This window comes from Lithobates pipiens, unplaced genomic scaffold (genome assembly GCF_037356315.1).
Source record: "Lithobates pipiens isolate NorthernLeopardFrog02 unplaced genomic scaffold, aLitPip1_a1.2 Scaffold_8, whole genome shotgun sequence".
Taxonomy (NCBI): domain Eukaryota; kingdom Metazoa; phylum Chordata; class Amphibia; order Anura; family Ranidae; genus Lithobates; species Lithobates pipiens.
The window spans coordinates 231,371,756-231,397,612 of record NW_027507903.1 but is presented as its reverse complement, the minus strand read 5'-3'; the positions used below and the strand labels follow the sequence as shown (position 1 = coordinate 231,397,612).

Sequence of the window (25,857 nt, the reverse complement as noted above, 5' to 3'; positions counted from 1 at the left end):
ATTAGATTCTAGTCTTGACATGAATTGACTTGGCTATATGCTCAGCGATATCTTTTTTGGAGGTTAAATTAGCTTCAGTTTGACTCCACTCTTTTAAGTCATGCTAGAACAACCATAATGAATTATGCATAGGAGAATGACAATTTCAGATTGGCAGAAACACAGCTTTTAAGCATTAGGAATAGACAGTGCTGGCTGTTCCCTTGAGACATCTGTAATGCAAAGTTATAACCTTTTACAATTTTTTTTTTTTATTATTGACTTGTAATAAATATCCAGAATTTGGCAATAAAACTAGGCTTCTGTGGAAGACTTGTAAAACTGAAATGGCACCTTTTTGTTTGCATACTAGCTGAATTGTGATATATATTTTACGTCACACAAAGCAACAAGTTGTTACCCATTTACTATATTTGAGATTTAATATTTCTCAGATATGATTTGGGTTACATGAGAGTTCTTTGACCATGAGTTAACTTTAACGCAATAGCAAAAATGTATTGGTATATATTAAAGTAGGCCTAGACTAATACACACAATCTATCTATTTGTACAGGGAAAGGGTAAAAATCATGGATTGCATGAAGGAATACAGAGTATATTCCTTAAAACATTAATCTATAAACAGTAGGACATAAAAAACATAAGACAAACATATTTAGTTACAAGTACAAGGCAGACATTTCCCATAGTTACCAGGCTACGCCCTACAAAGGTTCCATTCCCGTGACTGCTCTACCAGACAGTGTGTGTTTCCCTCCCATCTAGTCTGTGTATATCATTACAGGCTGATGCCTCATTGGTTGGCATGGCTCTGATTGGTGGGCCTCTCTAATCATAGGTAAGGACTGGCTACACCTCCAATCCCTATACTTTGCCTAAGTCAGCTCCCTTTAATGCAAATCCTTGTCCCAGACTATTTTGAGCAGGAAAGTTAACCACTTCAATACCAGGCACTTAGACACTTTCCTGCCCAAGCCAATTTTCAGCTTTCAGCGCTGTCGCACTTTGAATGACAATTGTGTGGTCAGACAACACTGTACCCAAACTAATTTTTTTATCATTTTGTTCCCACAAATAGGGCTTTCTTTTGGTGGTATTTGATCACCTCTGCGATTTTTATTTGTTGTGCAACAAATAAAGACCTAAAATTGTGAAAATAAACAAGTTTTTCTTTGCTTCTGTTAAATTGTTTTATAAATAAGTATGTTTTCTTCAATGATGGGCACTGATATGGCGGCACTGGTATGTGGCACTGATGGGCCCTTATAGGTGGCACTTATGGGCACTCATAGATGACACTGATTGGCACTCATAGGTGGCACTTATGGGTACTTATGGGTGGCACTGATAGGTACTTATGGGTGGCACTGATAGGTGACACGGATGGGCACTGATGGGCACTGATAGGTGGGAACTGATGGGCACGAATGGGCACTGATGGTGGCACTGCTGGACACTGATGGGTGGCATTGCTGATTTAATTTGTTTCATGATTCTGCCAGTCAGTGCCCATTTGTGGGCACTGATTGGCACAGATTGGGCATTCATTTGTACATGTGGATGGCCATGGGGTACATACCTGGCCACCCACATGTTCCTCACTTCCCTGGTGGTCCTGGGGGCTTCCCTGGTTGTCTAGTGTGGGCATCCAAGGGGGGGCTGCACTAATAAACAATCAGTGCAGACCCCCCCTGTCAAGAGAGCCAGCGATCGGCTCTCCTCTACTCGTGTCTGTCAGACACGAGTGAGGAAAAGCCGATCAACGGCTTTTCTTGTTTACATCGTGATCAGCCGTGATTGGACACGGCTGATCATGTGGTAAAAAGCCTCCACCAGGGCTCTTTACTGAGATCTGTGTAGCGGTGTGTCAGACTGACACACCACTCCACCAATCATTGCGATACGTGCCCCCAGGGGCGCGCAGCGGCATGTTTTTCTGAAGTACGTCATATGACGCCCAGTCAGGTTAACAGAACCACTTCCCGGATGTCAGTCTGCTTTTGACCGGGCGGGAAGTGGTTAACCTTGTAAGTAGATTACATTTTCAGGGAAATAAAGTATTCATGATGGACTGGCCATGGGGCCTCATTGCATATTCAAACATGGGATCCTTTGAAGTGAGTATATGTAGAACAATGAGGTTTGGGTCCCATTGTTTAGATACACAAGCTTAGGCACCAAATTGTCTGTCTAACAGACACTTCTGTGAAGCTATGTTACACGCCCTACATAGATACACGCTAAATGAAATATATTCATAATTACATTATTTTACAGCTATTAATGGATATTACACATAAACTCATAAGGCAACAAAGTGATTTATGTGTATGAATATTAATTGATGTTAGGGTGTAGGGTGTAGAAAAGGTTTAAGGTTATGACCAGTTTGTATTGATGTGTCATGTATTGAATATTTTTTTGTGACATGATCTGGAAGCCATAATACATTCTGACTGCACAATGTAAATATAAGCTCAACTATTCCTGGCTTTTGCAGAAAAGACTTAAAAATATGGAAATAAAATTTAAATATAAAATAAAAATGTGTCCTGGGTGAACTCATTCTTAACTTCCTTGGTCTCACAGAGGCACAGGCAGCAATAAGTCTGTTTAAAAAAAAAAAAAAAAGGTCTGTGAGCATAGGTTAATAGTCTGTTAGTTATAGCTATGAGTTAACATAATGTAGTCTGCTTACATGAGACACCGAGATCAGTTTCAGGGACTGTTCCTTTGGTTCAGAGGAATAAAATAAATTCAAGTTTGGTTAAAAAAAATTAGATCAGTCTTAACCAAATGCACTGACCATATGGTGTATGTACGCAAGTCAATAATGTAGGAGGATCTGGGTGTTCTAGAAGATCACATAATTAATAAAAACATGCAATGTCAAGCTGCAGTTTCTAGGGTGAGCTGGATATTTTCTACCATAAAAGAGAGAATGAGAGAAAGAGACATCTTGCCCTTATTCATAATGCAAGTAAGACCTTGGTTAGAAGAAAGTGTGAAACCTTAACACCACCAAGTATCAGGGTACTCTGGCAGTTCCAAAAGGTTCCAAATGCTTGCGCATTAGTCTGTTCTTACTCAGCGTATCAAGTATCAATCTTTTATTAAGCCTGTATGGACGAACTGTGTTTGAGTGGACGTCAAGGTGGGATATTTGGACAGCTTGTTGAATAAAAGATGAAACCAAATAAAAAATTTTTTTTTTTACCAGTGTTAGGGTAAAAAATTTGTTTTGTAAATAAAAAGTATGGATTTTTGTTTATAATGTGTCCCATGTAAAATCACATAAAATAGTGTTTAAGTACAAAGCATGGCAAATTCATGTACAAATTAAAAAAAGTCATTTTTTATGTGGGAAAAAAAATAAAAAATATAGATATTAAAGCTAACTCCATGAAAAAATAAATAAAAAACTTTAAATTTATTCCTCAATATCCACAGAGGATATACTGTAAATCAACTTGGTGTGTACCAAACACCTTTACAAACCCAGATTTTGTCTTGTAAAAGTAGCAGTGACAATATTGTAATGCTGTTTTGCAGAGAATGGAACTGTGGGAATGACCCAGCAGCTGCTCCCACTACAGACTGCCTTCTGTAAACTATAGGATGAGGGCAGATACATGACCAGCTGCTCTGCAAATGGAAAGAAAATAACAATGACCAGACTATATTACAGGATGACCCAGACTTGTGACATAATGTGTGGGGAGGCATGACATGGTGACATCACCGTGCTGTTCACGTCCTGATTGGATGGGCGTTAGTATTGCTGCCGACTGGCCCACATTTTTATGTTACTTTATACCTGAATTTTTTTTCTCGTTTCAAAGCGATTTCACTCCATCTGATTTTACCTATGGCGATTTATCCTGTTTTTTTTTTCTGGGTTGACACTACATGTAATATCAAGTGCAGATACATATGCTGTGCTTCTGACCATCTTCATGATCAACGGCTCACAGCATCTTATGGCTTGGCTTGATTGGACATCTGAGGTCCCTGCAGGAGAAGGCCCTGGCTAGGTATTAGCCACAAAGCTTGTGCAGCTGATAAGCGTGCACTCTCTGTGGTGGTGGATTCACTCTGTCCGTCCTTAACATCACAGGACTTTCATACATTTTTTCTGTTTTGTCTTTTCCCCAATTTTCTCACTGGAGGAATTCCTGACATTTCATTGTGCATTGAAGGACTTCATATATGTCACATGACTCACTCATTGGGACTTGCTATTACTGTTTTTAAAATACATTTGTTCAATTTGTTTGCATTTACATTGGACAATATGCCAATTTGAGAGCACAGCCTCCTTATTTAATTAATTTTTGCTTGTGTATATTTCAATTTGAGTTGCAGCTATAGTTTTAGCTCCTGCACAGAGGAAAGATTCACACTGGGTTATTGCATGGAAATACACAACATACACATTTATTCAAGAAAGAATACGCGTACCTCCTGGAGACAATATTTACTTACTCTGAAGTCCATATTTAGACCCCTTTCACACCACACCGCAACTTGCGTCGGCGGTAAAACACCGCTATTTTTAGCGGCGTTTTACCACCGGATTTGCGGCGCATTTTGCCCGCTAGCGGGGCACTTTTACCCCCGCTAGCGGCCGCGAGAGGGTTAAAACCGCCGGCAATACGCTGCAATAGCGGCGTTTTGCCGGTGGCATTACAGCGCTGCCCCATTGATTTCAATGGGCAGCAGCCGTGGAGGAGCGGTAAACACACCGCTCCTTCACCGCTCCAAAGAAGCTGCTGGCAGGACTTTTTTCTGACGTCCTGCCAGCGCACCGCTGTAGTGTGAAAGCCCTCGGGGCTTTCACACTACACACAATGGTGCAGCTTCTTTAGGGCATTTTGCAGGCGCTATTTCTAACGCTATAGCGCCTGCAAAACGCCCTGGTGTGAAAGGGGTCTTAATGGTAAAAAAACACCAAACTTTGATTCTAGAGCAAAGGGCAACTTTAACTACAGTGTTTACATACATTTATCTTCAAATGTCAATTTACACAGGTAGGTCTGCATTTTGAAATTCACTTCTCCTACGTAATTCATGACAATAATCGTTCATAATTTCAGTGGGGGAATGGCAGAATTTGGAGAGGAGCTGAATGTAAGGCATACGTCCTAGAAACTTAAATTCTGAATTTTCTCTAATAACCCCAATGTAAGGGCTCACTAACCCCCCCCCCCCCCCCGATGTCCACCTCCCCCCTCCCGCTTCTGTTCTGTCTGACCTTTCTTCCATCTCATTCTTTTCTTTTTCCCCTTATTTTTTATTAAACTAGTTTTGTTTTCCTATGAATCTTTCTTAAAGGTGCTGACCCACCTACATGTTCTGCACTGACAGGTCATCAGCCACTTATGATAGGTCTCATCAGACCTGAGTTTTAAAGGCATGCAATAGTCACATCTTTTCTTTTTTTTTTTTTTCTCATCTATCACAAGTCCTCAAATGTCTCCATTTTCATTTGCTTTATACCAGGACACTTTCACCCTGAGTTTCTCACCATTCAATATTTTCTGGTTCAGATACTATGCTGCTTCTTTGATATACCACAATGTTGGACATCTGTGCAATTTAGTGTATATTAACCCCGTGCCTTTTCCCAGCATTAACCTGTATGTCTTGTTATGCTGCGTACACACGATTGGACTTTCCGGCAGACTAGGTCCAACGGTCTTCCCGATGGACTTTCGGTGGAGTTCCGACGGACTTTCCTAATGAACGGACTTTTCCACATACAATCACACTAAAGTCCAACGGATTCAAACATGATGACGTAAGACCAGACTAGAATAATGAAGTTCATAGCCAGTAGCTAATAGCTGCCCTAGCGTTGTTTTTTGTCCGTCAGACTACCATACAGACCAGCGGATTTCTCCATAGGAACTGGGTCCGGTGGAGTTCCGGCGGAAAAATGTGAAACATGTTCTATTTCTAAAGTCCATCAGATTTTTGGACAGCAAAGGTTCAATGGAGCCCACACATGATTGAAATGTTTGACGGATTTGTTCCGTCTGACCTTTGCTGTTGAAAAGTCCGGTCGTGTCTATGTGGCATTAGTGTGGGCTGCGTTACTGTCATTGCACTGTTTTATTGTACATCCTATTTTGTTCCCTTTCTCTTGGGGGTGACTCCTGTTTGATTTTTTTGTTATGTATGACTTCTTACTACCTTCAATAAAATATTTGAACAAGAAAAAAAAAAACATCAATATTTTAAAGAAAAAATACCTGGGTGTGTTTATAAATGTCCAAAATACAACTGGCTAACAATTTACATTATAAGCAATAACACTTTTAATTGTTGATCCAGGGAGTGTATATTTACCTAGGAATTTTTTTCCTTAATGGAGCAAATTGGACCATATGTCATAAGATTTTTTTTATTTACTTTGTCTGGATCAAGTTCAGGTTTAGGGTTCAGAGGATGCAGGTTTTCATGTATTTATTTTTATCTCTTGGTTTAACCTGATGGACAAGTGTCTTTTAAAATTACAAAGCAACTATGTAACTTATAAAAGCTATACTTATTTTCAAACCATTCATCCATCAATGCCATATTACCAATAGTTTGGTGCAAGAAATTTGTGTTATCTATGCTTAAAAAGGTTGAAGGTCAGCATTTCATAAAATAAACATTGTTGTGATTTTGCATAAAATATAAATGAGCTACAATTCTAGAGTTGTCTGCAACTGATGGTCATACTAAAGGCAATACAGAGGCCATTAGGTAGTCTTTGCTGTTGCTACACAAATATTAATATTTATGTTAGCTTTGAGAATAATATTAAAAATTATTTAAACCATGTTTATTTCAAATGATTACATTCAATTTGATGTTAAAGGTGTGCTATTGTAACTTTTTTTAAATTTCACTGCTTAAATAAATACATTTCATATGTATTAAACATGAAATGATATATCATTTGCACATTAACAATGTGACATTCATAATGCAAAGGTCAAAATCATTCACCCTTTCACTCAGTCAGTATAGGAGAGCGATCTCTTCTTTGCTTTACTGAAAGCTGTCTTGTACGTGTCCTTCACTTCTGTCTTCCCCATTAAACTAATTAGAATGGTTAAGCCTCAGGACCTTAGTGCCTTCTTACTTATAAACATAAAGAAGATTTTCTGTTTTTCAGTTTCAACTGTTAATTCCTGTTCTCTTGAAGGCAAATAATAGTCTAATCCTATTTTCTTCTCATTTATACCAAAACTCATATTATTAAATTTGCCATTACTGAAAAATAGTATCTGTGCTTAATAATATGTATACATCAGATTCACCTGCTTAAAAAAAGCCTCAATAGATTTGCATTATCATTAGTATTTATTAGGTCATATTTCACTGGGGCTGCATTAATAGCTTAAGCCACTGATGCTTCTTGAACACAATTGACTAAGAAGATGTCTGTTTTAAAGCACTAGGGGCATGACATCATCAGCAAAGGTCATTGTACTCCAGACTCCTGCAGGAAATGCATACCTCTGGGTCATGATAGCTGAACATTTAATTCCCAGTGCAATAGCAAAATGGATGAATAACTGCTGCTTATCAATTGACCGCAAAGCATCAGCCTGGGACTCCAGCATCAATTTGACCAGGTGTTCCCTTCTTTTATCAGAAACCTAATTTGTCTCAAAATATATTATAAAGAATATTTAACGTTAACAGAGACAAGGAGATTCATCTACTATCATGTTTAAAAAGGTGAAGTGGAATGATCTCAGACCTCCTTTACACATGTCATCATGCAGGGAAATTTCAAGTAGGTAGTGAAGGTTACTCTTCAAATACAACACAGCCAGAAATAAAAACATATTTTTAGTAGAACGGAAGAGAGCTAAAATCCCTGTCAGCTGTTTTTTTTCTGTGTTCCTGTTTCAGATACTCCTTCACTTCCTGTCTGGTGAAACAGTTTCCCAACAAGACAGGAAATGAAGGTGCATCTCTCTAACAGAGCCCAGGATAGCAGTAAAAACCCAACAGGAGTTTTAACCCTTTCCATCTGTATCTAAAACTAGATTGACTTACACGTAAAAAATAATAAATGTTTATGGTATACACAGATCATCACACAAAGGCAGTGGTTTATTAACTTCTTCAGATCCACGCAAATGACAGCTAAAGCGTGAATCTACTTTGCTGGGAGCCCGTCAATAGACGCTCTCCCCTTTGCACGTGCCCGGTGCACGCTGTTATCACCCAATGAGAGTAAGGGGTCGATCCTGGCCCCTTACCACATGATCAGCTGTCAGCCAATGACAGCTGATCACATGATATAAACAGCACGAGGAGAAAAAAAGCTGATCTCCGGCTTCTGTGCAAGTGACATCGGTCCTGAAGAGGAAGAGGTGAAGCCGCCTCATCTGTGCCAACCAGTACTGCCTGCCAGTGCCCACAGTGCCATGAATCAGTGCATAACAGTGCAAGCAATTAGTGCCACCTAACAATGCCCAGGAGTGCCACCTATCAATGCCCACCAGTGATGACAATCAGTGCCTCATCAGTGACACCTAGCAGTACTGCCTATCAGTGTCACCCACTAGTGACCAACAGTGCCCATCACTGCCACCTATCAGTGCCTATCACTGTCACCTATCAGTGCCCATCACTGCCACCTATTAGTGCCACCTATTAGTGCCCTTCAGTGCCACCTATCAATGCCGTTCAGTGCCACCCACGAGTGCCACCTATCAGTGCCCACCAATGGCACTTCCTCAGTGCCCATCAGTGCCACCTTATCAGTGCCCATCAGTGCCGCCTCATCACTGTACATCAAAGAAAGAGAAAAATTACCTGTTAGCAAAATGTATTAATAAAATATAAAAGGTTTTGTATTTTTTTTATTTGGTCTTTTTTAATTTTTTAACAAAAAAAACCCAGAGGTGCTCAAATAAGAACAAAAGAAAGCTCTAGTTGTGGGGAAAAAACATAAACATTTCATTTGGGTACAGTGTTGTATGATCGCGCAATTGTCATTCAAAGAGTGACAGCGCTATAAGCTGAAAATTGTTCTGGGCAGGAGGGGGGCTCAGGTGCCCAGTAAGCAAGTGGTTAAAGGAGTCCTTTTTTGCTAAGTAGGTTGGACCTCTGTTCTTGTAGTAAATCTGACTTATTCTATCATACTTTTCAATTTTTTCTGGATTTGGAGTTGCCGGTATTTATTGAATTGTGGCAATGTTGATGAAGGCATATAGGTCTATTGGGATATTCTGATATATGAAACAGGCAAATCCTTTTTAAGACATGCATGGCTTTTATGACACCAGACCCAGGTATCAAACAATGTTTATAGGCTTTTGAAGCTACTTAATGAGCTGCCTTTGAAGACATGATTTTAAATGCTATGTGAGTATTGATTTTGTCTTTTGGAGTTTCATAATCACTGCAGTTTTATAGATGAGAAATATTAGTGAGAAGATAAGCCTAGCCACAGTTTCTAAGTATGCTTACCTTTTGATAAATAGTTTTATTTTCACAAACATGTCATCAGAACTTCAAAACCTTCATACATCCAACCCATTGCTTAATAAATAAATGATTTTAAAGCAGTGATGCATGCACATATGCAACTTGTGTAAAGAGTAGATTTTGAAACACATTGAATATATTGATTCAAACTATGAATTCAATAGAATAATCTTGACCCTTAGAATGACCTTTAGAAAATGAAGTTTATTTAATTTAATACATGATCAGTTTGGGATAAAATCTATGTGCAGCACCTTGGTAGAATGTATCCTATGGACAGGCTTCTTCACAGATATACACTATCTCACAAGAGTGAGTACACTCATAACATTTTTGTAAATATTTTATTATATCTTTTCATGTGACAACACTGAAGAAATTACACTTTGCAACAATGTAAAGTAGTGACACTCAGCTTGTATAACAGTGTAAATGTGCTGTCCCCTCAAAATAACTCAACACACAGCCATTAATGTCTAAATAGCTGGCAACAAAAGTGAGTAAACACCTAAGTAAAAATGTCCAAATTGATCCCAATTAGCCAGTTTCCCTTCCCAATGTCATGTGACTTGTTAGTGTTACAAGTCTCGGGTGTGAATGGGGAGTGAGTGTGTTATATTTGGTGTTATTGCTGTCACTCTCTCATACTGGTCAATGGAATTTCAACATGGCACCTCATGGCAAGGAACCTTCTGAGGATCTGAAAAAAAGACATAAAAATAGCCTAGGCTATAAGAAGATTGCCAAGACCCTGAAACTGAACTGTTGAGTGCATGTGCTCAGCGTCATATCCAGAGGTTGTCTTTGGGAAATAGAAGTATGAGTGCTGCCAGAATTGTTGCAGAGGTTGAGGGTCATCCTGTCAGTGCTCAGATCATACGTCACACACTGCATCAAATTGGTCTGCGTGGCTGTTGTCCCAGAATGAAGCCTCTTCTAAAGCACAAGAAAGCCTGTAAACAGTTTTCTGAAGACAAGCAGATTAAGGACATGGATTACTGGAACCATGTCCTGTGGTCTGATGAGACCAAGATAAACTTATTTGGTTCAGATGGTTTCAAGCGTGTGTGGCGGCAATCAGGTGAGGAGTACAAAGACAAGTGTGTTACAGTCGAGTGTTGCTTACAGTCAAGCATGGTGGTGGGAGTGTCATGGTCTGGGGCTGCATGAGTGCTGCTGGCACTGGGGAGCTACAGTAAATGGAGGGAACCATGAATGCCAATATGTACTGTGACATACTGAAACAGAGCATGATCCCCTCCGGAGATTGGGAGATTGGGACCTCCCTCCGGAGATTGGGAGATTGGGACCCCAAACACACCTCTAAAATGACCACTGCCTTGCTAAAGAAGCTGAGGGTAATGGTGATGGACTGGCCAAACATGTCTCCATACCTAACCCCTATTGAGCATCTGTGGGGCATACTCAAACGGTAGGTGGAGGGGCACAAGGTCTCTAACATCCACCAACTCTGTTATGTCATCATGAACTCAATGCCCAAGAGGGTTAAGTCAGTGCTGGAAAATAATGGTGACCACACAAAATATTGACACTTTGGGCCCAATTTGGACATTTTCACTTAGGGGTGTACTCACTTTTGTTGCCAGCAGTTTAGACATTAATGGCTGTGTGTTGAGTTATTTTGAGGGGACAGCAAATTTACACTGTTCTACAAGCTGTACACCAGGCATGTCCAAAGTCCGGCCCGCGGGCCAATCGCGGCCCGCGGTCCGGTTTTGAACGGCCCGCCTGGTTATTTAAACATATACATCTTTTGTGGCCCCCGGCGATCTCCCAGCGCCGGGGTCACAAAAGATATATAGTCCAGCTGCCTTGGAAGGAAGAGGCAGGATGAGTGCCGTGCACACAGGCTGAGAATTTCCTGTGTACATGGCAGCTGTAATAGGAAGTCCCATCTCTGCCATTGGACGACTGTTCTGTCCATCAGAGGAGGCGGGACTTTCTCTTAAAGGGGCCGTTGTGTAAACAGGAAATTCTCCTGTAGGATGTCTTTGGCGCTCGTCCTGCCCTCCATGGCTGCACTGATGGTAATGGTGGCTGCATTCCTGGCAATTGCAATTGTAGGGCTGCATTCCTGGCAATGGTGAGTGAATTCCTGGCAATGGTGGCTGCATTCCTGGCAATGGTGGGTGAATTCCTGGCAATGGTGGGTGAATTCCTGGCAATGGTGGCTGCATTCCTAGCAATTGGGGGTGAATTCCTGGCAATGGTGGGTGCATTCCTGGCAATGGTGGCTGCATTCCTGGCAATGGTGAGTGAATTCATAGCAATGGTGGCTGCATTCCTGGCAATGGTGGCTACAATGGTGGCTGCATTCCTGGCAATGGTGGGGCTGCATTCCCGGCAATAGTGGGTGCATTCCCGGCAATGGTAGGGCTGCATTCCTGGCAATAGTGGGTGCACTCCCGGCAATGGTGGGGCTGCATTCCTGGCAATAGTGGGTGCATTCCTGGCAATGGTGGGGCTGCATTCCCGGCAATGGTGGGTGCATTCCCGGCAATGGTGGGGCTGCATTCCTGGCAATGGTGGGTGCATTCCCGGCAATGGTGGGGCTGCATTCCCGGCAATGGTGGGGCTGCATTCCCGGCAATGGTGGGGCTGCATTCCCGGCAATGGTGGGGCTGCATTCCGGGCAATGGTGGGGCTGCATTCCGTGCAATGGTGGGGCTGCATTCCGTGCAATGGTGGGGCTGCATTCCGTGCAATGGTGGGGCTGCATTCCTGGCAATGGTGGGGCTGCATTCCTGGCAATGGTGAGTGAATTTCTAGCAGTGGTGGCTGCATTCCTGGCAATGGTGGGTACATTCCTGGCAATGGTGGGCACTGCATTCCTAGCAATGGTGGGCACTGCATTCCTAGCAATGGTGGGCACTGCATTCCTAGCAATGGTGGGCACTGCATTCCTAGCAATGGTGGACGCTGCATTCCTAGCAATGGTGGGCGCTGCATTCCTAGCAATGGTGGGGCTGCATTCCTGGCAATGGTGAGTGAATTTCTAGCAATGGTGGGGCTGCATTCGTGGCAATGGTGGATGCATTCCTGGTAATGGTGGGCACTGCAATTCTAGCAATGGTGGGTGCTGCATTTCTAGCAATGGTGGGCGCTGCATTCCTGGCAATGGTGGGTGCTGCGTTCCTGGCAATGGTGGGCGCTGCGTTCCTGGCAATTGTGGGTCTGCAGATGGGCACTGACCCTTATTTTGCTTCAGTTCTTTATTTAAAATTAAATATTTTTTTTCCTGAAGCTTCCCTCTTAAAGTGAAGGTGCGTGTTATACCCCAAAAAATACGGTGTATCCAAATAATACACTTGAGTTCATCTCTTCACCACACACAGCCACAAAGGCATGAGAATTCTTGTTGGGTAGTGTATTAGTGCTCGGCCGAACACACTTAGACCGAATTTTAATGGTTCAAAGAATGTCAGGCAAAATGGTCGGCCCTCGAGCATGTTCAGTTCATCAAATCTGGCCCTCTTTGAAAAAAGTTTGGAAACCCCTGCTGTACACTATATGTGAAATATAGCTACAATGTCTCTGTACCTGAAGGTGGAAAACAAAGACATCTTGAAAAGTGTTTTGCAAAATTTCTGATAAATGAAAAGTAACAATATACTTTTTTTTGCAACCTAATCCTCTTAAATAGTTCTAATCCCATGGATCGCTTATCCCCTTGGCTATTGATTGCTCTAATTATGCAGAATTTTTATTAAGACTTTTCACTTATATACCACTGACACAATATTGATCGACCACATCTATTTATATAACCATACATTGTCCTGCATCATCACAATGATAAACCAAATAAGAACACTCTAGGGCAACAACAGTGTATAGACTTCATGCTACATAGATAATCTATTGATCAATGGTCCATTTAAACTCTGTAGTGCTTAACAGCAGACCAAATATGATACTCTACTGAGACAACAGTGAACTTTGTTATTTATTTTCTGTACAAAGAAAAGATCAGGAATTTCATGATTTATTTTAACTGCTTCCCACCCAGCCAATGTTTTTCTCTGGGGCCCACAGCAGTGTGATCAGTGACTACTGTGTCCAGTAAACACAGTCAATAATGGGGCTCAATGCTGGGCTGCTGCGATTGGCCCAGGTATCTGGTGATCACTGTGACCAATCATAGTGATCACATGATCAAAGATAAACAGCTCTCATGAATGGCTTTCATTCATGACAGCATTGCTTACTATTGTAATCTATACGATTAATTACAGTGATCACATTTTACAGGGTCAATCACAGCAGCCTGAGTCATTAATGAGTCATTAATGAAAGCCATTCATTACAGTTAAAACCATTGCTTTTACAGTGATTATAACTGCTATAAGCAATTATAGTGTAAAAAAAAATAAAATCCTTGTTCACCTTCCCAGAGTAGTACAGTGTCACTATGGTGACACTGCACTATTCTGTTGACAATATGTATAAAAATGGTAAAACGGTAAAAAAAAATAAAAGATGTAAAAAAAAAAAACCAATGCACTGTAACACTAGTCCCTGTGTCCCTGATCACCACCACACCAGTCACATAGTCCCTATTCACTCCCACCTAGTTAGTGTCCCTGATCAATGCCACAGCAGTTGCTGTGTCACCATAAGGATTTGTGTTGTATTGTATTGCCTCCTCACCACCTACTTTAAACCCTTGCACCCCACACAAGCAAACCTAGTTCACTTAAATTCACTTAAATGGGTGACAATCAGTGAGTGTACAGGGAGTATAATTCCTTCCACAGCTGTGAAGCAAAACATTGCAGCCACGGCAGGTGTACACCCCCAGTCACTGCCTTTGTAGCTAAAAGGGGTAGCAGTTGAGGGTGGTAAAATTGAGCCTCAACTGCAATGTTTTACAGCCCCCCGCCCCAAACATCATGTTGCTGGCAATCACAGTTCTCAACTCACCTCCACACACCAGCCACAGTGTCACCAGACCAGTGTAGCTAGACTTAATGTTCCTAATTTGCCTGTTTATTGACCACATTTCTGCTTGTCACCTGGACCAATCCTTTGCCTATATGCTGACCATGTCTCTGCCTGGCCTGAACGGACCCATCTGCACATCCCACTGGCTATATTTCTGTGAGACACCATTCCCAGCCATCCCCTGCAGACAATTGCAGTCCTGGAACCAAAGGAACTATTTTGTTCTTCCTTTCCTTAGCCTCCTGTACTTCTTGGACAGTAAACATGCCATTCCTGGGGCAGCCATACACCAGTAGTCTTGGCTTGCGAGGCTTATAGGAAGATGAACTGTTATAGGTGATGGTACATAATCAATCCAAACATTGGAAAAGCCTCACACATGTGGTATCCACATACTCAGAATGAGTAGCAGAATGTGTTTTTAGATGTCATTCTAAGCATGCCCATGCTGTATGTGAGAATACTCTTTTTAAATTGACAACATTGTGTATAAAACAAATCATTTTAATATTCATTCTGCAGTTTCTAAAAAAATGAAGCCTTAAAAAGACTCCTTGCCTCTTAGAAAATAACTTGGGTAGTTTGCATTCCAAAATGGGGTAATTTTATGAGTGTTTCCACTGTCTTTACACTCCAGGGCTTGAAAAAAGTGATAGGTAGCCAAGAAATATGATGCATAATTTATGCTTCTTGAAAGTCCAAAGGCGTTCCTGGATTTTGGGCCCCTCTATGCATCAAGACTGTGAAAAAGTCCCACACATGTGGTAGTCCCATACTGAGGTAGGTATAGGGGAATGTGTTTTGGGGTGTAATTAGAAGTATGACTATGCTGTGTGTGAAATAACTTGTTAAAATGACAACAAATTTCATTTAAAGTGGCACACACCCCCTCCCAACACATGCAGAGGTTGTCTGTGAATAGTTTAGCTGACTGCTAATCTATTTCTAGCAACCTCCCTGGATACACACTTCAGGCTCCCATCTTGGAGAGCTTGTCAAAAGTTATCAGGCTGATAACAGAAGAACGGAGCAGGAAAAAGCTATGGGAAATAGTGCTTTGAAGAGGGATAAAAAAAATTACAGATTTATGTGCCCAGCTCAAATTTCATGAATCGGGTTTACATCCACTCTAATTTCTTAATTTTCCCAAACATTGTGACAGAAAAATCACCTACTTATAAAAACTCACTATGCCTCTTACTAAATACCTTGGACTGTCTACTTTCCTAAAAGGGGTTATTTGGAGGGGGTATTTGTACTGTCCTAGAATTGTAGGGCCTCAATAAATCAGGATTGATTAATTTTAAAATATATTTACTGTAGTTTGTAGACTCTATGATGTTCACACAGACTAAATAATGTACACTAATCTGGGATATTTTTACCAAAGAAATTTTAGCAGAATAAATTTTGGCTTACATTTGTAGCACTGACCCCCAAAGGAGCGGCTGGTTTAATTGGGCTTACCGTTACCTTCTTCCTCGTGTACGTCTAGGGGTTTCCTGAGGTAGATGGCCCAAAGAATTGCAGAAACTGACACTAGGATATTTATTTGACAACAGGTAGACAGAACAGTCTCTCAATGAAGGATAGAGGGTTGGGTAGGAAGTTCAGGTACTCTTGGAACTACAAAAGATAGGAAGTCTCTCACTATAGAAATTCAGAGATTTGCTGCTCACAATTGGATTCTTATAGCTACCAGATAGACCTCCTCTCACTAGGTCTAGCAGCCGATAGAGTGTTTAAGTAAAGGAAAGCCTCTGCCACAGACTTGAATGTAGAACACTTGTGAATAAAGTCTCTGCCACAGACTTGAAAGTAGAACACTTGTGAATAAAGTCTCTGCCATAGACTTGGATGTAGAACACCTGAGCATAAAGTCTCTGCCACAGACTTGAATGTAGAACACTTGTGAATAAAGTCTCTGCCACAGACTTGGATGTAACTGAAGGATGTAGGTAAATTTAGAGAGCTATCATATGGTACCAGTATCTCACAGCCGGTCCGACGATACCGTATGAGTGTAGATTCACTTGGTGTCTTTCAACTGAGCCTCCAGGTTCTTTCTGAGAAGCCAGCCTTATGCGTGGCCTTCTTCTGAAGAGTCCTCCCCTGTTTGCTTATCCAGCTGCTGGGAATCTCCAGAGATGAGACTGCACCGGACCACCTTTGAATCCTCCTCCCTGTTACTTTGCCCTGGGCTAGCCAGCCCCGAGACTCGGAATTGGATGGATCCGCACCCCAGGCCATGAGGGCCATGGGGGCTGGTCAGGAGGACCAGGACCAAACAGACAGAAAGATCTTCTGGACCGGAGCCCAGAAGCATGTGATGTCAGTACTTTAAGTACCCTCTGCCAGAATGCACAGCAAGATGACACTCCCACTGGGCTGGTTCAGAGAAAGAATGGCACTCAATACGCCTAGCTAAACTGCATTCTCACACTTGCCAGTGGTGACAGCGACACCTGTGGCCAAGCAGAAAACCAGCTAGACTGGCACTGAAACCACAACTGTGGCTTTAGGAGTTTTAAATAGAAAAAAACACATTGCGTGCTCTTCAGGAGACGGCGCTACACATTTATGAAGTAATAATATTTATTAGCAAAATTGTATAAAGGACACTAAGAAAAAATCCCCCCCCCCCCCATTTTCAGTATTTTCCCTTTTTTATATATAGAATTATTTTTTTTTAAAGTGGTGATTAAATACCACTGAAAGAAATCTCTATCAGTCTAAAAAAAAAATAAAAAAATTCCATTTGGGTACAGTGTTGTAATTGCCATTCAAAGTGAGACAGCGCTGAAAATGTAAAAATGGCCTGGGTAGGAAAGGGTTGAAGTGGTATGACAAAAAAGGCTGGCCATACATTATACAAATTATAAAATTTTCATATTCAATTTTCTTTAGATTTACCTATGCAGTGCAAGGGCCTGCCCGATTGCATACAAATTGAAAGTGTTTAGGTTTGACCCCATACTATAGGGTTTTGGTAAATCCAGGGCCGGTGCAAGCATAAAGCGAGTCAGGCAAACTGCCTAAGGTGGCAGTCTGGAGTGGGCAGTAAAGTCCTGTCTTCAACAGGAAGGGACACAATAGCACATATCAATAAAATAGCAACAGTCCCGTGCCTCACACTGCCCAGCCATCACACACACCGGCCGCCCGCCCGCCACACACCACTAGCCAGACAAGCATACTGTCCACACATCACACACAGCGGCCCATTAACCTCTTGTATAGCTGAAGTGGCAGCCCCTTCCTTGCTAACAGGTGCTCAGTATGTAGGAGCGGAGAGACAGAGATGACAGATGACCAGAGGCTGGGCAGGGGTGGACCAGTAGAGGGAGTGGTGGATCGCCAGAGTTGCACTGAGGTGCACGTGGCTGCTCCTTGGATGCTGCTGTCCGCTTTGTTCTCTCTGCTAGGGCTTGTCCTTTATCTCCACACAGTGGAAATGGATTTCTGATGACAGACAGGTATTAACTCTGACAAGGCAAACTTTATTCTCTTCCTCCTCCACACAGAGTCCACTGCCAGCAACTTTCTCTTTGCATGGGAATGCCTTCCTTATGTTGATCCCACACTTCAATCTCCAAGACATCGCATCTGATCAGCATCACATGGACATGGGAACACCTCTTCTCAAGTCCATGGTTCACACACCATAATCAGCTTTCACTTGTCACTTTGTAACAATAAGCATCCCTACTTAAGGCTAGGTTCACACCTGTGTGGGTGATTACTGCTGGGGACAGCACCTGCTCTTGCAGCTGCAATCATCCACACAGAAGACCGGGCTGCCATTCAGGAGATGCATGCAAATGCCATTGATCCTAATGGCATCGGCACACAGTTGAAATCGCAGAAGCCGCTTCCTGCACTGAGAACCGCACTGCACTTGTGGTTTCCGTGCGGGCCACAGTTTCAAAAATTTTAAGGGACCTTTTTCCTGTGTTTTTAAGAAGCACAGCAGACGATTCAAATGACTGGGCTGCCATGTCCGTGCAAATGTGGTACATAGAGCTGCTATAGTGTGCACCTAGTCTAAAGTTACCATGTCATAGGAAAAGTATTCTTAACTCCCTGACTGTCATGCTGATGTTTTGGCATCACAGCTTTTTGATTTCTTTTTATCTAACACATATAATAAAGCATTATGACATAAGAAAGAAAGCATCATTACTTAAAGTAACCTAGTCATACAACCTAGTCATACAAAAAGCATGGAGGCTGCCATTAATGACCTCTCTTAAAACGGAAGTATAGCCATGGAAGTATGGCCCTACTTCTGTGGATCACAAGAGTTCAGTTTGTTCTGCACTCCTGTGACCCCTTTTCAGCCATCAGTGAGATAAAGTCTGCTGTCAGCTGACATCACTCAGCTGGTCCAGGCTCGGCCAAGATTGTGACAATGAACTCGGGATCAGCCTACATGCCTGGGTCTAATCACAACTAATGGTGGAAATAGGTGGAGAGGCAGATGGGGGAGGGGGGGAGCAAAATTAGGTTTTGCCTAGGGTTTCAAAAATCCTTGCACCTGCATTGGGTAAATCTAACAAATTAAGTTTAAAGTGTTACTAAACCCAGTAATATGAAAATAGTTCATCCACCCACCTAGAAGTGCCCACAGTTTATAAATCTTATTTTTACATTCAAATACTGACACTATATACCTTTTTGGCTGATCTGTATACCACGGTCACGTGATAAACTGCAGGGTTCACTTGAGTGCTGAGTGTTCAGGTCAGAGGTGATTTCCGCTACAGCCTGTGTGCTCATGCTGTTATCGGAGGTGGATCATTCATCAATCAAGATGTGACATCCCACCCACTGTATTCTTTTTTAGTTACTGGGCATTGAGGAAGAGGGAGGGACTGGGTTGTCATGTAGGATCTGTATACATGCATACAAATGTACAAAATATACAAATATGTGATATCAATATCACGTGACCTGAAAAGCTCAGCTCAGCAAGGATATGTTCTCTCCAGCAATAGGGATACGCAATTAGCGGACCCCCAGCTGTTGGAGAACTACAAGTACCATGAGGCATAGCAAGACTTACAGCCACAAGCATGGCACCCAGTGGCAGAGGCATGATGGGACTTTTAGTTTTGCAACAGCTGGAGGTCTGCTAATTGCATATCCCTGATGTACAGCCTTGCTCCTCTGACTGTGTCTTATCTGACCTTGCCCAGAGTGACCCTGCAGGAGGAGGAGGATCTGTGCATACATGATCAAAGAGCCCTTTTACACAAGGCAGAGGATTAACCCCTTAAGTTCCACAGTGAGTATAACAAGCATGCTATTCTGCATACACAGACAGATTTTACTGTAGTGGGTTAAGGTTTAGTAACACTTTAAGTAAAGGCACTATAGACTTAACTGTGTTGGTATCATCAACTAAGAAAATGTGAATTGATAAATGCCAACTTTTTTAATATTTAAGACTTTATAGTTGCACAAGCTAGAAAATATTTGTCTGCCATAAAGAATGCTTCAGACTATTCCTTCATCAAAAAGGCTTATCCTACTGTCCAGCCTAAATGCATAGTGATACATTTGCATACAATGTGTTCCTATTAATGTTAGTAAGTAAGACAAATTGCTATTGCCCTTTTTGTTTTACTTGTCATGTGCCATGTACCTGAGTGGTGCAGTATACACCTTGCATAGTACCCCTGCTCCTAGTACTCTCTAGCCTCTCCTGTCTTCCAGCTGCAATCAATCCACAATCAGATCAGCTTAAATTGCAGGAATTCCTATGGACTGTGCCTGTTTGTTGGATCTGTTTCCCTGAGTGTGTGCTATATTATCGAACTGCTGAACCTCTGGACTCTGGCAGTCTGTCTCTGACCACACTCCTGGATTCTACCTTGCTGTCAAGACTTGTTGCTGAGCTGGCCAGCCTGAAAACTAGGGATGAGCCGAACAACCCCCGGGTTGGTTTTCACTAGAACTTGTGAACAGACACAAAATTTGTGCGAACATGTGAACACCATTAAAGCCTATGGGACACGAATGTGAAAAATCAAAAGTGCTAATTTTAAAGGCTTATATGCATGTTATTGCCATAAAAAGTGTTTGGGGACCTGGGTACTGCCCCAGGGGACATGTATCAATGCAAAAAAAGTTTTCAAAATGGCAGTTTTTTAGGGCAGTGATTTTAAGAATGATTAAAGTGAAACAATAAAAATGAAATATTCCTTTAAATATTGTGCATGGGGGGTTCCCTTAGTCTGCCTGTAAAGTAGCACATTTTCCGCTTGTTTAGAAAAGTACTGCAGACAAATGACATTTCTAAAATAAAAAATGCCATTTAAAATTGCTTATGGCTGTAATGTATTGCCAGATCACGGCAATATACATAAAAATCATTTAAAAAACGGTGTGAGTTCCCCCTCCCCCAGTCCATAAAAGGCCCTTTGGGGCGCAGAAACGGTCCCTGCCTTTAAATATTATTAAAAAAATTGTAATTACATGCCCCTGTTAAACAGGGGCTAAGATATATATATATATATATATCAAATACACTGCCTGTACTGATTGAATATAGAGTTTACACTGTATATATCAAATACACTGCCACTAACTAACTCGCCCTCCTAATCTAGCTCAATCTCTCTATCTCCATCCACTATCACACACTATACGGGTGCTGTGTAAGAAGCCTTATATGGGGTGTGGACTTAGTCTCCCTGAGCCATGATTGGCCAAAGGCACCCTGCCTTTGGCAATCATGGCTCTCGCTGAGAAGTGCCCTGTGATTGGGCAAAGCATGCAGGTCAAGTGTATGCTTTGGTCAATCATCATACAGCAATGGTCTTAAATTTGCCACAAATGCCCCATAAAATTTGCTGTTCTTCGAACGGGCAAACATCTGATGTTTGAGCTCATCACTACTGACAACGCTATGCCTAAACTCTCAGCCTAAGCTCCACTCTGGACTAAAGCTTTTAACAGGCACCTTACATAACAAACAGACCACAGGATTGAAAAAGGAAGTGGACCTACCTGACTTGGATTTTATTATGGACCTAACAAAGTCTGCCGGTATGTCTACAATTTGGGTCATAGTTGATCCTTTTTCTCAGATGTGCCACTTCCTGGACTACCTATGGCTGAAGCATTGTCTACTCTTTTCCTGTCTCATATTGTCAAACATCACAGGATACCTATGAACATCCTGTCTGATGGGGGCTCCCAGTTCATCTCTTGATTCTGGAAAGCTGTATGTAAAAAGTTGGGGGTAACCGTATCCATTTCTACTGCACACCACCCACAAACTTACTGCCAAAATTAACCAAATCAGACCTTCAAAACTTACCTTTTGGCATTATGTCAATTCATTACAAATGTAATCGGTCTGAATATCTGCCTTTAGCTGAACTTGCCATTAACTCTCGTTGGCATAGTGTCCTTCTTTCCACACCTTTTTTACTCATGGCTATGCAATGGTAAGGGGTGCTTGGGTGTGATGGAGGGTCTATTGATGCTGGCTGCTAGGGGTTCTATTGTTGCTGCAGGGCATCTATTTTTGTGCCGCAGTCTATTGTTACTGGTGGGGGATGTTTTGTCGCTTGCGGGGTCAGTTGTTACTGGAAGGGATTTACTGTTGAAGGAGTCTATTGTTACTGGCTGCTGGGGGTCTATTGTTGTTGGTGGGGTCTATTACTGCTGGCTGTGGTGGATCTATTTGCTTTTCTTGTTATTTCCAAATTCCATACAAATTATTCAGCACTACATTATACTCATCTCTGTATTCTCTAAAAGGGACCGCACTGGGAGGTGGGTAGGGGGTGGAAACAAGGTCGGTGTTTGGCGTTGGGTAGGGGATAGAGACACAAAGTGACTCAGAAGGGGGAGGGGGTCCCTCCATCTATTCTCTCAGAAAAAAATCCCTGCTAGGAACAATAAGGCTATTGTTATCTTACAACCAACGTGATTATTTTTCTCTCACATTGATGTACACATATGTATGCCTATTACATCTCAGTTTCATTGACTTGGAAAATATCCTGGCAGAATAAAACTTATTGGGATGTATTACAATTCATTCTGTGGCCTTTTCAAAGGCATGCATTAAATAAATCGCAGAGGCCATGGGCCTCCACAGCGGTTCCCCTTTTTTTATACTGTATCTTATATACCTATATAGCTGTAGCATCCTTTTTTTTCTGTGTAGGAAGCAGACCTAAGTTTGATCTTGAATGAGAAAAATAAAGATTGAGGAATTTTGTGGTTATTATATATTTTATAAATGTAACTTTTTTTTTTAATCTTTCCTTTGCATAGGGAGCAGATCAAACTCTGAACTGGAACTTTAACAAAGAAGGGATTTTACCAATCATATTTAAAAGGTATAGTAAAAATTTGCCTTTTATTAAAAAAAAAATGGAAATAGTGAATGTTTGCCTTTGAAAATTAATTCATGTTAATACCATGTATTCCACTATATAAAATTAAAAAGCATTGCCTGTTGGAAAGGGCTGCATGCTGTCTTAATGTAGCCATGAGGCATCCTGATGTTTGTACTATTTATAGAATTCATAATAGATTGTAATCCTATTACAAAGTCGCTTGGTCTGGTTTATCTGGTGCCTGCTCTTGTTATAGTTCAGCACTTTTATATAATACAAAACATAATTTTATTTCCAGTTGAATAATTTATTGCTCATTAGTGAAGAGTCAGTCTTCCTTCCTTTGTATTCTTGCTTTTGAATCCTGCTAACAAAGAACATTTTCTACTAGTTGTATTATTTACATTCCATTAAATTAAATAGTGAACACAAATGACATCAAATATCTTTATGCACAAATTTAACAATGTATATCAGTGTATTCAAGACATTTTGTTTTGCCATATTGTCCTGTACTCCAGCACAGCTAACTTTTACAGGCTTGAAATAGTTGCTCCTAACAGATGGTATTTGTACGCTTGCCAGCTGTGCCTGTAGCATATTATCTTTTAATTGCTTAAAGGTATGCCACATATAAGTATTTTCCAAAAATGCTTTCGTTTTGTATCTCTTCTAGAAATACAAAATGCAACATAATAGTGAAAGTTAAAACCAGTCCTTTTTAAAACTTTTTGCAGCTATTGTTTAAAAAAAGGATGGAAAAAGTTATTTGCAAAATAAAATTAAATCAGGATTAAGGTCTTTCCCTTGCTGATTCACAAAAATGGTTGTAGCCATTTTGTTTTACAGGCATGCTTTGAAATATTTAAACATTTTATTAATTTTTTGGAAAACTGTTTTTCATATTGTATAATTCCTATGTAATAATTGATACATGTTTTATTCATAAATTTAATGAACATCCATTGTAGACCCAGTTTAATCTTCAAGTAAAACCCAACTTAAAAACTGAAAATTTGCAGACACACATGATTATATACCATTTTGTCAATTTTTGTAGTGGGCACATGACCACTATACCTTTTCCTTGGCTAAGCTTGAAAGCCTATGGGTAGAGTCTATGGGTAAACCAGAAGACTACAGGTCTGTTTCCCTTACTTTTTTTTGCAGAACATATCAAGAACATTTTCTTCATACATTTAGACCAAAATGTATTCTATAGGGGAAAAGGTGTAATACATGTACATGTAGAAGGGAGGTATACATTCTATGAGGAGTAACACATACTTACACATGTACTGGAACACGCAATACAACATTACAACCCTAGGTTCAGTTGATGCACTGGCTATAGAAGCGGATTTACTATGGTTTTGTGCCAGATCAATATTTACAGTCTCTGCATTTAAAAAGGGAAGCAATGAAAAGTCACTAACAATCTATGTGTATAATAGGCATGTGCTGAACAGAAACATTTGTTTTGGATAGATTAGTTGTGGTACTAATTTTGTTTTGTTAATTCATTTCTGAATTTGTTTACTTTTTGTTTTTGTTACATTTTGTTTCGTTTATTAATTTTCTGACAGATTCCAAATTTTTGGCACAATTCGAATTCAGATCGGTTCAGATCGGTTGAAAAATGATCGACCAATTAAAATTCTGTGTGAAGAATAGCTGGTTGTTAAGCAGTGAGCCAGGAAGCTGCCGCCACGTCCTTAACAATCGACTCTTCAGCTGTCAGTGTGCTTCCCTACTGACAGCTGAAATGTAAGCAAAAAAATGCCAGCAATAGAAAATTCCAGAAAAAAAAAACAGCACGGGGTCCCACCCAAATCCATACCAAGGGTCTGGAATGGGTTTTAAGGGGAACCCCACACCAAAGTTTAAAAAAAAATAGCGTGTGCCCCCAAAATCCATACCAGACCATTATCCAAGCATGCAGCCCAGCAGGTCAGGAAAGGGGGGAGTCAAAGCCCCCCACATGAACCATACCATGCCACATACCCTCAACATGGGGGGTGCTTTGGGGCAGCGGGGCTCTTCAACCCACCCAAAAGCACCTTGTCCCCATGTTGATGGGGACAATGGCCTCTTCCTCCCAACCCTGAGTGGTTGTGGGGTATATAGTGCCCCTACCCATTCAGCAAAAAAGTGTACAAACTGAATAAAAAATAAAATAAAAAACAATGTCCCCCAATGTAGATTCATCTCACACTGCCTGATGCACTGCCAGACCCAAAAAAAGAAAAAAAACTTCCAGTCTCATTAAAGGCTCCACCCCGACTGCCTACTCCTCCCATCTGACATTTCTTAAATAGGCAAGGGGCAGAGCCACCCAATGAAATCATCGGGCAACCTTGTGCATGCTACGGTCAGTGATGTCACAAGGGGGCGAGGTTACCCGCTGACCTCATCGGGTCAGTCTGCCCCTTACCTATTTAAGAAATGTCAGATGGAGGATCAGGCAGTCAGTGGGGAGCCTTCAATGAGAGAGGAGTTTTTTTTTTTCCAGGTCCAGCAGGCAGCATGAGATGGTTCTACATCGGGGGATATTGTTTTGTTTTTTATAAAGGATTTGTCAAAAACTAGTGTGCTGTCTTTATTCACTTTGTACACTTTTTTGGTGAATGGTAGTGGTTCCACCTCCCCCCCATGTTGAGGGCATGTGGCCTGTTATGGTTCGGGGGTGCGCTTGTTCACCTCCCCTTTCCTGACCTGCCGGGCTGCATGCTCAAATAAGGGTCTGGTATGGATTTTTGAGGGTGTCCAATGCCATTTTTAAAATCCATAACGGACCCATTCATTACTATTTCATTTGGAGATCCGGATACATCCGAATCTCTGAATAACCCAAATTTGTATTCGTACCGAAAAGAATTGCAAGTCTGGCATATAATCTGTGCATAGTTTCTGTCCATAAGTAGTACACAAAGAGAGCAGAATTATTGTGAATAGATATACTGTACAAATGTACTTAATTATAACTAGGGGCACATTCATTAGAGACATATTAGAGACATATTTACCA

At 41.3% G+C, this 25,857-nt stretch overlaps 1 protein-coding gene across 5 annotated transcripts in view; it reads left to right on the top strand.

Moving 5' to 3' along the window:
- SYT1 (synaptotagmin 1) overlaps positions 1-25,857 on the top strand; it is an 834,437-nt gene that overhangs the window by 404,094 nt on the left and 404,486 nt on the right. For 4 of the 5 annotated variants that reach the window (XM_077473912.1, XM_077473913.1, XM_077473909.1 and 1 more), the window contains one exon: positions 22,765-22,829. The exons of the other annotated variant lie outside the window; for it this stretch is intronic. The gene's annotated coding sequence lies outside the window, so the exon portion shown is untranslated. The remainder of the gene's footprint in view (positions 1-22,764; positions 22,830-25,857) is intronic. 5 annotated transcript variants of the gene reach the window in all.